Source organism: Bubalus bubalis, chromosome 9 (assembly GCF_019923935.1).
Source record: "Bubalus bubalis isolate 160015118507 breed Murrah chromosome 9, NDDB_SH_1, whole genome shotgun sequence".
In the NCBI taxonomy this organism is placed as follows: domain Eukaryota; kingdom Metazoa; phylum Chordata; class Mammalia; order Artiodactyla; family Bovidae; genus Bubalus; species Bubalus bubalis.
The window spans coordinates 7,805,046-7,818,912 of NC_059165.1; the positions used below are offsets into that span (position 1 = coordinate 7,805,046).

The 13,867-nt window shown below is 38.5% G+C and overlaps 1 long non-coding RNA gene and 1 other non-coding gene across 5 annotated transcripts in view; one reads left to right on the top strand and one right to left on the bottom strand.

The window, feature by feature from the left end:
- The window catches only part of LOC112586804, a 234,802-nt gene that overhangs the window by 196,807 nt on the left and 24,128 nt on the right, over positions 1 to 13,867 (bottom strand). For 3 of the 4 annotated variants that reach the window (XR_006641362.1, XR_006641364.1, XR_006641361.1), the window contains exons 1-2: positions 9,072 to 9,300; positions 8,153 to 8,347 (exon numbers count right to left, since the gene is read on the bottom strand). This is a non-coding gene — a long non-coding RNA (uncharacterized LOC112586804). Of the gene's footprint in view, positions 1 to 8,152; positions 8,348 to 9,071; positions 9,301 to 13,867 lie in introns of those variants that run through there. The other variant, XR_006641363.1, reaches the window with a different exon arrangement.
- On the top strand, positions 1,126 to 1,229 carry LOC112587152. The gene has a single exon (XR_003111682.1). It is a non-coding gene; the product is annotated as a U6 spliceosomal RNA (small nuclear RNA).

Genomic DNA, 13,867 nt, shown 5'->3' on the forward strand with positions numbered 1-13,867 from the left:
GGGATAGGGGTTCCTCTTTACATCATCTGATCCTATATTCTTTAGAATTTTCTATTAGCCAACTCTTAGTAACTATAGTCCCTTGTCATGGCTAATTCTTTATTACAGCTTTCCTTGTTCAAATCACTCAGTGGATTTTGCCTTCCAAATGGACTCTAACTGATATAAACTATGACTGAACCATCCTGATTGTCCATAATGTTAATATTATATCACAGCAAATATCTTAGAAAAAATTCTGAGAAAAGAAAAATGATTTTTAAAATATGCTAGAAACGTGAATATATGTGCATTTGAAGGAGGCATCCACTACTTATATTTATTCTTCTAAGAAATTCTCTTGAATTATGATAATTTTAAACTATGCTAGGTCTTCAGAAACCCATCCCTTAAATGTGCTTGCTCCCTACACACACATAAGCTTTCACACACATACGCTTTCTACAATGCTGTCGATGTCTTAAGATAAGCCACAGTCTCATTAAATGTTGAGTCTCCAAATTATGCATAAATATAATGCTTTATAACTGCAAATATGAAACCACACACTGACCAAAATTACAGAATGTTTAAAAATATTTTGAAATTGCAATGAGGTATGACTTTGTTCTCAAGGCAACACTCTTTTATGCATCTCTTACCAGAACCTGTATCATGCTGATCCTGTCTGTTCAGTCAAGTATCTTTTTCCTTGCACTGAAAAGGAGTCACAGGGGGAATAAAATACTAGGCGGAATGGACCAGCACCTAGCTTGCAGCCCATTGTGAATATTTATAGGGCATTTCAGTGTTATTAGTCAAGTCTTTTCCTCAAAGCACCTGTTTCGTTTAATATGTGATCAGAATAGTAACTGAGAAAAGAAAACTCTGTGTGTATGTGTGGGTACATGGACATATACGCACATGTGCTCACATCTGTGTAACCTGCCCACTGGCATTTTTCCTGTGGTATTTTTCAGTCTCTTTCTTAGGCCCAGTTCTGTCTTTCAACTCTCATTTTACATATCTTACAAAGTTTAGAACTAGACCCTCTTTTTCTTGAGACATAAGAAATGGAAGCAGAGTTCACTTTACGAAAACAAGATAGGCTCCTTCAAGAGAAATCAAGAATTACAGATAAGCAGCTAGCTTCAGCAGCACCTATGCACAAACTGGAATGATACAGAGAACATTAGCATGGCCCCTGCGCAAGGAAGTACGAAAGTCTACAACCAACAACCATAACTCCTCTAACTTCAGTTCAGTTCAGTTCAGTCGCTCAGTCGTGTCTGACTCTGCGACCCCATGAATCGCAGCATGCCAGGCCTCCCTGTCCATCACCAACTCCCGGAGTTCACTCAGACTCACGTCCATCGAGTCGGTGATGCCATCCAGCCATGTTACCACCTTCTATGCACATACACACACACAAGTCACATTCTTCAGGATATTTTTCTTAATATGAAATATTTGCATCTACTCTTTTTCCAATAAATTTTTCCAATTAGTCCATTTGTATATTTCAGAACCACAACATTTCAGTATCAAAATGAGTATAAGATAAAAGTAAATAATTAAAGGAAGAATATGAAATACAAATTTTTTTTAAGCCTGAAAAAACCCTGGAACTAGGAATATTTATTTTCTAACAAAGCATTGTGTTGACCAAACAAATTGCTCTTGGCTAAGTACCCCTCTTTTGGAGGAAAACAGCACTGTTTGCAATAATTAGAATTATTGAAATGCAACTAAATGCCTGAAGTATGTCCAGATATACCAGAAATAGTGATCAGATCAAAGGTTTATGGTTTGAAAGACTGAGATCTAGAATACAAAACATCAAAGCATATCAGACCAGTTGGTTCTCACTAAGTTTCATATTTAATTCCCATGCCCCCAAAAAGGATATGGCCATCTCCAAGTCAGTTATGAACAATCACTCTCTCTTACACAGGATGGTCATAATGAACTTCACCAATCAAGTAACTCAGTGAATTAAAAGTTTGCCACAGTTTCCATACATACTTTCTAAAGTAATGCCCATGCATGCACACACACACACACACACGTGTCTATTTCTTACTTGTAAGAAGAAGGCATTGCCTAAAATATCTCAAGTAAAGGCTGTTCTTTGTTACATAATCCTATCTCAGAAAAGTAACTTCACTAATGTGTAAACTCCAGAATAGATTTTTTCCTTCTGCCAAGAAAACTAAAAGGATCAGAGTTCTGTCACCATTATCTCAGAATGAGATGACATTCTACATTATTCCAACCTTGGAGGAGAAAGAATTTCCTAATATGTAATGATTTATTTTTGATGTTGAACAAGCTAGTTGTGGAAATACATAAGGTGATTTAATGTATGTTTCAAAGCATTATGTTGCTATTAGGAAACAGAATCCCTTATTGGAACTAAAGACTTAAGATCAATAAATAAATTTCCTTTAATAAAACATTAGTTAGAAATAGAAAACACAGTATTTTTCATACTTTTCACTTAAAAGAAGTCGCAATATGATTCTTAAAGGATTTCAATATAAAATAATGTTCACGCTATTTTTTTAGCACTAATATACTGCTGATTTCCAACATAAGAAGATAATCGACAGAATCATATACTAAAAAGTTCAGTTCTTTAAAGATGAATCTGTGAAACTTCCTAGATAATATATCTTCATAACAAATTACATGTAAGTCAGAGGTTTAGACTGATCAAAGTGGCAAAGAAGAATCAGTAATTAAACTTCTACTCCATGGACAGATTTTTCAACCAGGGAAATCTCTACATGGGGTCACCACCACCTGGCTGCTTCAGAAGGCATGAGGTCATTACAATTAATCTCATACTATCCTGACATTTAAACTCTGGAATTCCAAATACCCTACCAAAATACCCACACTATGACTTAGTTAACCTTCAGAATCACTAGAGAAGCAGAGCTTTACTTTGGCAATTGAATGCCTACTACATTAAAAAAAAAAAAAACAAAACCTGTTTTAAGAATTATTCAAGCATGCAGAAAATAAGACCTTTACCCTTCTAGGAATTAAAATGTAATTAAGAGAAGACATAAATGTGAAAATTATAAATATAAGCTTGTTTTAAGAGACAGCATTCAAACAGTAAACCTTTATCCATATATTAAGTAAACAATGATTGCAACCCTAGCCAATATGCATTATTAAATTACTGTATCCGAAATTCTTCATAATTTTTTTTAACCTTAAGGGTATTCAAGTACAATATTTTGCTGGCTTACGTAGAAAAGGATCATCAGTAATTTCAGACTGCTTTCCTCTTATAAAATGTTGACTCTTAGAAAACTGAAACCTCTGAGACAATATCTCCTCAAATTACATTATAAAGTGTTACTGGGATGAAAGCATTGAACAAGATGAACACTACAGATCATCAAACATTTACTTATGGATCATGGAAATCTTGACTCCCATAAACAAAATCAAAAACTTGGGCAATGAGATTGATGGGCAGGGGTGGGGCAGGTGGGAATTTCCCTCTACCTATCTAGAGACCTTGTGGCTGGAATAATAATAAAACTGACACAAGAAAGATTGAAAGGCAATAAAGAAACGAAGTTTAATGCATGCACACAAAGATCGCACAGAAATAGAACAGAAGACATGGCAGAGTGGGCAGCATTTATACTTCTGGACAAAGAAAAAATTCGTGAACAATTAACAAGACAAAATAACTTGGGCTTCAAGTGAAAATAATTAATTAATTAATAATTCCTGAAGACCCAAAACAGAGCTTGGGCTTTGGATAGTAAATTACAGAAGTAACAAGGTGATTTTGCATGTACAGATTTCTCAGCCCAAATTCCCACTCTCTGGCCATAGGGCACCCTTGTACCTCGTGTGGGAGGAAACTTTAAATATAAGGGATTTATTTGCTGCTTTTAGGAAGACAGAGAAGAATCAAAAGTGTTCCTCTTGCACCCACTGTTCCTTAAGTAATTTTAATTCACAACAATCAATATGCCATTGAGAAATACTTTGGGTTGGCCTATCCAGGACCCCAACAAGGTTAAACCTCTGATGTATAAGCTCAAGAGGGCAGTCTCAGTAAATAATTATAGTGCATATTCAGAATTATTAAGTATATAAAAATAGAGGACTTACAAATCTTCCAGACATATTTTGGATGGTGGGGAGATAGGCTCATTTTTATATTTCACAAACACACATACAAAAATAACCATAAGAATCACAATGATCTCAAAAGGCCCACTGATGAGAAAACCACAACTGATTTAGGGTTAAATACTGCTTTCTCCAGCATGCAGTAACTAATATTTTTTTTCAGGGTAGACAACAGTTAGGAAAAGAAGTTGCACACTAATGTTGGCTCTAAAAGGGGGAGACAACAGTTTAGAAGTACCCTCAGATTTTGTTTTAGAATTATAAAAAGTTGGATTCCAAACTTCCTTGATGTGGGAGAAATTACTATTTGATTCTTAAGCATCCCGAGAGTCCACCTTTACTGTTTCTCAAAGAAAAGTACCAGACATGTTTCCCCCTTCAGAAGTCTGACTTCCCCATGATACATCTTGAATTGAACCGTGGTTGACAGTTTTATTACAAATATGTTGCACTTGTAATTGTTACACCAAAGAAAGTGATTGAAAAAAATTTGCAAAGTTATAAAATTGGACTTCAGTTCTACGGAGAATGAAGAAATAAATGTTAGCTCTGAAAATAATATCCTCAGAGATGTATATATCAAGACGAAAAGATTCAAATTTGATTTATTATTCACTTTGGGTATAGCACTTTCTGATCTGGGGGGAAAAAAAAAAGTCTGAAATTATTCCACTTTACATAAGCGGTGACAAATGACTACTTATAGATTTCTTTCCAAAAGTCTCTCTATGACATAAAAATTGCTTGAAAGGGTTCTGTGCGTTGCTATTTTAACATCTCCCACCACACTATACAAATGCCAGTCTGACCACTCTGCCTTCGGGGCTTTCACAAAGCAGCTTTCTTTAAAGGTTACAGGTGAAGATCTGTCTTCTAAGAATGTCAGCTCTCTTGACAGCTCTTCATGATGTCAACATGGTTGATACTAAAATTTAGGTAAACATTTAATTTGGGAGAGGATTCTATTCGTGTTCGCTAATTGTTTAATATATTAGTTTTACTTCAAACAAGAGGCATCCTGCTGCATTTGCATAGCTTTTAGCTTTAATTCTTCTATACTTTTCATCAGTTAACATGATACCTTTAGACCTTTGGACCCTTAGGCACTAGGAAGCAGATGTTTTATTTAGAAATAGCATTCAGCCTCACCTGGGTAAAGGAGACTTTGTCCAGTCTTCATTAGAAACCTCAGGAACAAAAGAATCTACTGTAAAAGTCTGATAACCCACCTGTGCTTGGAAGAGACTGAATCTTGTAATATTTAGGAAACTATTTTTATGTTATTTCAATTTTAAAAAGCTGAAATAGATATATTAAAGCTTTACTGTTTTCCTACACAACTCAAAAATTAAGTCACATAAGGAAAACAAGCACAGCAAGCCTTCCATCATCAGCTAAGCAAATTATTATGCCTTTCTGAAAAAAAGAAGTTGCACAGAAATTAAGCCTATAATAAAATGAATTCTAATGCAAATATGCAATATTTTATTTTATCCTGGTGTTTGGAAACATTTACTCTTGATACCTGAGCAACAGCCCACAGACTAAGCTAATTAGTGTTCTAAACTGCATTAAAATATTCAATTACAAATCAGGTATTTTAAAACTTTTTCTACTAAAACAAACAACTATTACTACCTTGGTTTTTCTGTGTTTTTTATTTTTTGTTGGAATTTTTTTAAGTACAAATTGGTTTGACAGTTTGGTAATACTTTTGACAATGATTTAACAACAACCAAAATATACCTAAAAAACTCAAAATGCATCCTACAAAGATTCAAAGGAAATATATATAATTTACAGTTAACAATTTGCTGAAAATACACATCTAAGCATAAGTAGGAGTATGTCAAGGCTGTATATTGTCACCCTGCTTATTTAACTTATATGCAGAGTACATCATGAGAAACGCTGGACTGGAAGAAGCACAAGCTGGAATCAAGATTGCCGGGAGAAATATCAATAACCTCAGATATGCAGATGACACCACCCTTATGGCAGAAAGTGAAGAGGCACTCAAAAGCCTCTTGATGAAAGTGAAAGAGGAGAGTGGAAAAGTTGGCTTACAGGTCAACATTCAGAAAACGAAGATCATGGCATCTGGTCCCATCACTTCATGGGAAATAGATGGGGAAACAGTGGAAACAGCGTCAGACTTTATTTTGGGCGGCTCCAAAATCACTGCAGATGGTGATTGCAGCCATGAAATTAAAAGACGCTTACTCCTTAGAAGGAAAGTTATGACCAACCTAGATAGCATATTCAAAACCAGAGACATTACTTTGCCAACAAAGGTCCGTCTAGTCAAGGCTATGGTTTTTCCAGTGGCCATGTATGGATGTGAGAGTTAGACTGTGAAGAAAGCTGAGCGCCAAAGAATTGATGATTTTGAACTGTGGTGTTGGAAAAGACTCTTGAGAGTCCCTTGGACTGTAAAGAGATCCAACCAGTCCATTCTGAAGGAGATCAGCCCTGGGATTTCTTTGGAAGGAATGATGCTAAAGCTGCACCTCCAGTACTTTGGCCACCTTATGTGAAGAGTTGACTCATTGGAAAAGACTCTGATGCTGGGAGGGATTGGGGGAAGGAGGAAAAGGGGACAGCAGAGGATGAGATGGCTGGATGGCATCACTGACTCGATGGACATGAGTCTGAGTGAACTCCAGGATTTGGTGATGGACAAGGCAGCCTGGCGTGCTGCAATTCATGGGGTCGCAAAGAGTCGGACACGACTGAGAGACTGAACTGAACTGAACTGAAGCATAAGTAGTATTAACATTACAAAAAAGTAAAATAATGGAAAACCATGGGCAAAGGAATAATACAATATCAAGGTTTTGAAGACTGAGAGGACCAAACTGAAATAAAACATCATTTAGGCTTACCACACCGTCACACGAAGTTGTGCACAATCATCCATCTGCTTCATAAGAATCAGAACATAAAGTCCGATTGCTCCGGTCCAGCACTGACCATGTGAGAGTCACCATGTTAACTACCCCATGTTCTGACCACTGACCACTCTCCTGCATGCTGGAGAATTCTTAAGGCATTTTTGAAGGACTCCAAGAAGTCATTCACCTCTCCTACTGGGCAAAGTTTAAGAACGAGCATGGGTTCTCAGAGTTACTTTTTATTACATAATAGCTTATGTTAGCATAGGGCTGTTAGAAACTCTATCCCCAGTAGTTACGATGTTCCATCCTTAAACCAGTGCAAGACAGCTCTGCTAACCTCCTTTAGTCATGAGGTATGATAACCATAACACACTGCCGTCTCACATGCCACCATCAACTTTAAGTTTACCGTCAATGTGTAACCGTCTCTAAACTGTGCATTTCTAGTTCGGGATTTGTTCTATCTCCCACCCCTGACTACCAGGATTGCATCTTAGCTTACTGGGCACTCAGCTTCATCATAGATGTACAGTTATCTAGTTGGCAGCCATATAGTGATGTTTCTCTACACTCAGATCTTCACCTCCAGCTGTCTATAAGTGTTAGTCACTCAGTCATGTCTGACTCTTTGTGACCCCATGGACTGTAGCCCGCCAGGCTCCTCTGTCCATGGAATTCTCCAGGCAAGAATACTGGAGTGGGTTGCCACTGCCTTCTCCAGGGGATCTTTCTGACCTAGGAATGGAACCCAGGTCTCCTGCTTTGGAGGCAGATTCTTTATCATCTGAGTCATCAGGAAACCCCTCCAGCTATCTATGACCAAGCTCAAAATCAAAATCATGTTGTTATTTTTACTGGTTCACCAAACTTGCAGCAGCTTCAATAACAGTTCATAAACTTAGGTGTTTTAATTTTAATGTTAAAGGTAGCATATACCCTTGTTGTGGGTATATACCATCCTAACATCCCTATATGCTGAAAGAAAGAAAGAAGAAGGAAGGGAAAAGGATAAGGAGGAAAGAAAAAAGGAAAGGAAGGAAGGAGGGAGGGGAGGAAGGAAGGAAGGAAAAGCTCTGTCTTCACCTGGTTAATTATGGGAGAAAGCTTACCTGCCTGGGTGTCAAATTTTTCCTTCAGTCATAACATGTAAATCCTTGTTTTCAACTTTACTTTCGCAGCCTTCTTGTTGTGTACAATTTTATTTTCAACCATACGTTTAAAGGAATCCGAGGCCAAGTCCAATATTTTAAACAGAAGCCTGGATGTTGACTGCTCTCTAGCAGTGAAATATAGTATAATAATCCCTGGGAAAGGAAAATAATAACTACATTTAGTGAGACCTTACTGGCCTTTCTTGGTGGCTCGGAAGGTAAAGAACCTGCCTGCAATTTGGGAGACCCGGATTTGATCCCTGGGTTGAGAAGATCCGTTGGAGAAGAAATGCTACCCACTCCAGTGTTCTTGCCTGGAGAATTCCATGGACAAAGAAGCCTGGCAGGCTATAGTCCATGGGGTCACAAACAGTCAGACACGACTGAGTGACTAACAGAATGTCAGGTTTTCTGCTATGATAGTCAGTTACACTACTCATTTTTCTAGAAAACCAAGCTATTAACACGGACAAGAAGCAGTATGGAGTGCTGGTTTAGTGGTTAGGAAGCAGAATCAGTCTGCTGGGTTTGGAATGTCAAGGCTAGTACTTCCTTAATCATATAATTTGAGCAAGTTACTTAATTTGTCAGTGTCTTGGTTTCTTCAACTGTAAGATAGAAATAATATTACTTTCCTTATGGGCTTAGCAGTGTGGGGTTTAAATCAGAAAAGGTATCCAATCATACAATAAATACTTAACGCACGTGAACTATTCTTATTAGATTTAATTTATAGGTTAGAAAAGTGGGACTCAAAGAACTTGAGTAACAACCCTAAGGCAATAGTGAGCAAAGGTCGGAGCTAGACATCAGCCCTGTCTACAGCCCCTGAGTCAAGCTCCCATCCACTGCACTGGATGATTTCTGAGATCCTCACCTGCAGATCATCTGCAATTCTGTGATACACTCATCCAAAGTGAAGTCATCACACTCTTCATGTATTTTCAATGGGCTTATATTTCTGACAAACTGAGTCTTGATCATTTTAAAACACAGAATATAGCTACTTTGGTACTGCTGTTAGTAAACTATTCTTACATACCTATGAAAACAAAAACCTTTTAAACAAGTGCATAGTATTATATCATATGATAGCCCACGATCATTTTCACTGGATCTTAATCATCAGATTTTTTTCTCCAGATTTTTGGGAGGGGGACTGTTCTTTATTTTGTTTGTTACTAAGGGCTTCCCTGGTAGCTCAGCTGGTAAAGAATCTGCCTGCAATGCAGGAGACCATGGTTTGATTCCTGGGTTGGGAAGATCAGCTGGAGAAGGGAAAGGCTACCCACTCCACTATTATGGCCTGGGGAATTCAATGGACTGTATAGTCCATGGGGTTAGGGGGATCACTTTTCTGTATTTTGTTTGTTACTAAAATCAAACTGAAATACATATTCATTTATAAAAACCTTTGTACACTGGCATGACTCGAGGAATTTCTCACATTGATGACAAGATGTCACTGTTGTATACTGTGCTGTGCTTTGTTGCTCAGTCATGTCTGACTCTTTGTGAACCCATGGACTGTAACCAGCCAGATTCCTCTGTCATGGGGATTCTCTAGGCAAGAATACTGGAGTAGGCTGTCATGCCCTCCTTCAGGGCATCTTCTGAACCCAGAGATGGGAAGGCAAATTCTTTACTGTCTGAGCCACAAGGAAGTCCATGAATACTGGAGTGGGTAGCCTATCCCTTCTCCAGGAGATCTTCCTAACCCAGGAGTTGAACCAGGGTCTCCTGCATTGCAGGCAGATTCTTTACCAGCTGAGCTACCAGGGAAGCTCGATATACTGGGCTATATATACTACCAAATCTCCCTTTAAAAAATTACACCAATTCACATGCTCATGTGAGTATCTATCTCCCCTCTCTCTTGACATCATTTAAGTAACAACATAATTTAAGAAAAGAAAATTCAAACTTTATCTGCAATTACATTATGTTGGTTGGCTTTTTATTTATTATTTATAGATACTCTGCTATGTTTTTTAAAACATTTAAGGTAGCTTATAGCTTTACATACATATAAGTGTGACTGTTCAATTTAAAATATAAATAGTAAGGAAAAGGAAAGGAAAGAGAAGTCCCTCAGTCATGTCTGACTCTTTGCGACCCCATGGAGCCTACCAGGCTCCTCCATCCATGAGATTTTCCAGGCAAGAGTACTGGAGTGGGTTGCCATTTCCTTCTCCAGGGGATCTTCCCGACCCAGGTATCGAACCTGGGTCTCCTGCATTACAGCAGACTCTTTACCCTCTCAGCCACCAGAGAAGCCCAATAGTAATACATACCAATAAAAAGGGCAAGTACGTCAGAAAATTTGGAAATATTTACTCCTGATTGCTGGGCACGTCTAGGCAACAGAGATATGGTAAGTAAGATAAACAATATTGGGCCATGGCAGCCTGAAGAGGTGTTGGTGGCCTGGGAAGCAGCTTTGCAAAGATCTCCCCAGAGACACAGGTAGTGACAGAGGCCCCAGTTCCCAGCATGGAGCTGGCAGTGGATAGGCCCCAGGGCAGACTGACTTCTGGGTGGTGGATCAGGTCCACAACCTCAGATATGCAGATGATACCACTTTAATGGCAGAATGCTAAATGGAACTAAAGAGTCTCTTGATGAAGGTGAAAGAGGTGAGTGAAAAAGCTGGCTTAAAACTCAACATTCAAAAGACAAAGATCATGGCATCCAGTCCCATCACTTCATGGCAAACAGATGGGGAAACAATGGAAACAGTGACAGATTTCATTTTCTTGGGCTCAAAAATCAATGCAGACGGTGACTGAAGCCACACAATTAGATGATGCTTGCTCCTTGAAATAGGGATAACAAACCTAAATAGCATATTAAAAAGCAGAGACATTACTTTGCTGACAAAAGCCTGTATAATCAAACCTATGGTTTTTCTAGTAGTCATGTATGGATGTGAGAGTTGGACCATAAAGAAGGCTGAGCACCAAAGAATTGATGCTTTCTAACTGTGGTGTTGGAGAAGACTCTTGAGAGTCTCTTGGACAGAAAAGAGATCAAACCAGTCCATCCTAAAGGAAATCAACCCTGAATAGTCATTGGAAGGACTGGTACTGAAGCTGAAGCTCCAATACTTTGGCCACCTGGTGTGAAGAGCTGACTCATTGGCTGACTCACTTCCCACCTGATGCTGGGAAAGATTGAGAGCAAGAGGAGAAGGGGGCAACAGAGGATGAGATGGTTGGATGGCATCACTGATTCAATGGATGTCAGTTTGAGCAAACTTAAGGAGACAGTGAAGGACAGGGAAGCTACGTGTGCTGCAGTTCACGGGGTTGCAAAGAATCAGACATAACTGACTTAGCAACTGAACAACAACAAAGATAAGCAAGCCACTGCTGTCACGTAGCTTGTATCTTGGTAGAATTCATAAATTTAAATTTGGATAAAAATTACTTCAGTCACTGAAGAAGTATATCAAAAAAATAAAAGTGTAACAATGAGTAGGGTTATTTTAAATACATTAAACTGAGAGAGAAAATGTCTACACATGTAAACTAAAGAACCATTCAAGAGGAAGCAATCAATCAGGTTTTAATCACCAGTTGGGAGAGAAAAGCTCTTTTGGAAGAGAGAGATGAGCCCCTTGGTGGATCCATGCCTTTGATAATAAGGGGGAAAGGCAGCTTAAGACAATCATTACATTAAAGAAAAAAATAGTTCTCATTTCCAGATGATCTCTTTCCAAAATTCATGAAATCACTGGTTCTTAATCATTTACCGTATGCACTAGGGAGACAGAGGGAATTAAATCTCATATCCAATAAAGGTACATATTAAGAACATCGAAAAGTAGAAGACAAACAGACATGTTTCACGTGCATTACTGGCTAATACAAAGAATCTCACCATTTTTCAGTGAAATTGTTTTCAGCCTTCTCAGAAGACCTCCAAAGTTTCATTCCCAAGTAAAGATATGAAATTAAATATGATTTCCTGAAAGTCGAGGATGAGGCGAGACAACCAGGGTATTTATGAGTCTCTTATTCTGTCGTGCTGGAAACTGTAGAATGTTAAGCAGACTACTGATTCACTAGAGAAATACTCCTAGTCAGCTCAGGTTTGTTTATAGCAACAGACAAAGGAGAGACATAGCTCGTAGATCAGCATGTCATAAAACACAGACAGCTCACAGCTAAGGGCAAATTTAGAACTCAGAATGAAGAAAAGATACGTGCCCACACAGCGGCCAGACACAGAAATTCAAGCGAGATAAAAAGGGTACCAAATTATAACTGCCATATATAGCACAAGAAAAATCACAAAAAGAACTTAATTCCAACGTTGTAATTAGAAATTAACGGAAAAAAATCTCAACAAAACCTTCAGAGTAGAAAAACAGCCCAAAGGGAGCCACCTGAAATGATTTACCAAATTAATGATTAATTCTCAAAGGACCTATGCAAGCAAAAACCAAGAAGATTTTTTAATTATGTATGAAAAATTCTACAATGATAAATGTGAAAGCATCAATGAGAGGCACTCTTTTCTGGGGAAATATTTCAGTTCAGTTCAGTTGAGTCCAATGCAGCCACTCAGTCATGTCCGACTTTTGCGACCCCCATGGACTGCAGCATGCCAGGCTTCCTTGTCCATCACCAACTCCCAGAGCTTGCTCAAACTCAAGTCCATCAAGTCTGTGATGCCATCCAACCATCTTATCCTCTGCCATCCCCTTCTCCTCCTGCCCCCAATTCCTCCCAGCATCAGGGTCTTTTCCAATGAGTCAGTTCTTCACATCAGGGGCCAAAGTATTGGAGTTTCAGCTTCAGTCTTTTCAAAGAATAGTCAGGATGATTTCCTTTAAGATGGACTGGTTAGATCTCCTTGCTGTCCAAGGGACTCTCAAGAGTCTTCTCCAATACCACAGTTCAAAAGCATCAATTCTTCGGTGCTCAGCTTTCTTTATAGTCCAACTCTCACATCCACACACAACTACTCGAAAAACCATAGCTTTGACTAGACGGACCTTTGTTGACAAAGTAATGTCTCTGCTTTTTAATATGCTGTCTAGGTTGGTCATAGCTTTTCTTCCAAGGACCAAGCATCTTTTAATTTTATGGCTGCAGTCACCATCTGCAGTGATTTTGGAGCCCAAGAAAATAAAGTCTCTCACTGTTTCTATTGTTTCCCCATCTATTTGCCATGAAGTGATGGAACCAGATGCTATGATCTTCATTTTCTGAATGTTGAGTTTTAAGCCAACTTTTTTACTCTCTTCTTTCACTTTCATCAAGAGGCTCTATTTTTGGCTCATAGAAATGCAAGAGTATTCCAGAAAAACATCTACTTCTACGTTATTAACTACTTCAAAGCCTTTGACTGTGTGGATCACAACAAACTGCGGAAAATTCTTCAAGAAACGGGAATACTAGACCACCTTACCTGTGTCCTGAGAAATCTGTATGCAGGTCAAGAAGCAACAGTTAGAACTGGACATGGAACAACAGACTGGTTCCAAATCGGGAAAGGAGTATGTCAAGGCTGTATATTGTCACCCTGCTTGTTTAATTTATATGCAGAGTACATCATGCAAAATGCTGGATGAAGCACAAGCTGGAATCAAGATTGGAGGGAGAAATATCAATAACTTTAGATACACAGATGACACCACCCCAATGGCAGAAAAAAAAAGGGGGG